Genomic DNA, 1,533 nt, shown 5'->3' with positions numbered 1-1,533 from the left:
AAAAAAAAAAAAAAAAAAAAAAAAGAAAGGAAAAAGTCGGGTCACTGTCGCGAAAGATAAGCACGGTTTTCTCGATAGCCGACGATATCAGATCGGATCAAGTTCACTGTCGTCGTCGTGCCTGCCACGCTATCGCGGGAACTCGCATCCCGTTCCTTTATTAGGGAGTTTAAAGTCGATAGAGCCATCGTGTTTTATCCGCGTGAGGCGCATAAAAGATCTCCTAGCTGGGTTTCTAGAAATTTCTTCCAACAGCTTTCCTCTCTCTTTCTCTTTTTCTCTCTTTCTCTGGCGGGTTATACCTTCGATAAAAAGAATTTTGAGTAAACTTTCGTTTGTTCGATCGTGGAGGAAAGTTTGTATATTTTAAAATAAAATCAACTGAATAAAAATATACTTATCGTACGGTGTGTTTTATCGGATCAGAATAAGATTAAAGCATATAGAAAGCGTTTATATCTGAATTTCAAAGTATTGTGCAAGTAATGGAAATGTAATATCGATGTCGATGCGCTGTTAAATTTATCGTCACTATTTTGTCGAATTACAAACGGGAACGTGTCTGTTATTTTTAAGTTTGTTTAAACACAATTCATGGTATGGTTTTATATTACGAGAGATTGTATCTATTAATTTTATTATCATATTATTCGTACTTTTTGTATTATTTTATTATAATATATATATTATCTGAGATAGATTTAAATATTTATTTTAATAATCTATTGTTTATTATCTTTTATTTATTCAGTATATTTATTTAGATTTGCTGAACATGGAAAAATTTTTATGAATTTTAAAGTTTATAATTGTAAGGTAATAAATTTTTTAAGATTATTTATTTCTAGTAAAGAGATTACTTTACTTTAATCATAGATATATATGTGAAAGTGATGAGGATGCCAAGGCTTGAGATTCTAGCGAATCAAGTGCGAATCCCGTCGCTTCAACGCCAGACTAAATAAATAAATATAATTCTCATATAACGTTCTTATTTCTTAGAAAACTCCATGAAAAGAAGCAAACGTTGCGCGCGAGTGTGAAATTACGCGCCACGAGGGTAAGAAAAGGGAAAAAAAAGGGGCCTTCAGTTAGATGAAAAGGTTGATAGAGATGAACGATTAGCCGAATCCTATCGAAACAGAATCCTGGTAGGGTGGAATAAAGGACAATACGATGCGAATAAAGACACATTTTTCCAATCTGCGTGCTGACACAGACCGTATTTATAATTTGCAGTTCGCGTTCGACGTGCAATTTACGACCGTTCTTTCGATTCGTTCAGAGCTTTTACGACGATTCATAAGTCACGCTTTGCTCCTTGTTCCGCTCGTGTCGTTCGACGTTAATCGAATCGACGGCTAATCTTGCCAAGGAGTCGGCAACAACTTGACGCTAATGAACACGATGGTAAATGGTTAGTGTAACGTAGATTAGGACGCGCGTTGCTCCGTTAGGGGTGGCTAGCCGAGTTAATCGGTAACCTGCGGTAAGTTAACCCCGTACGCCACTGGGCTAAATATTGAATTAGGC

Source organism: Frieseomelitta varia, unplaced genomic scaffold (genome assembly GCF_011392965.1).
Source record: "Frieseomelitta varia isolate USP_RPSP 00005682 unplaced genomic scaffold, Fvar_1.2 scaffold_648, whole genome shotgun sequence".
In the NCBI taxonomy this organism is placed as follows: domain Eukaryota; kingdom Metazoa; phylum Arthropoda; class Insecta; order Hymenoptera; family Apidae; genus Frieseomelitta; species Frieseomelitta varia.
This window is presented reverse-complemented; position numbering follows the sequence as displayed.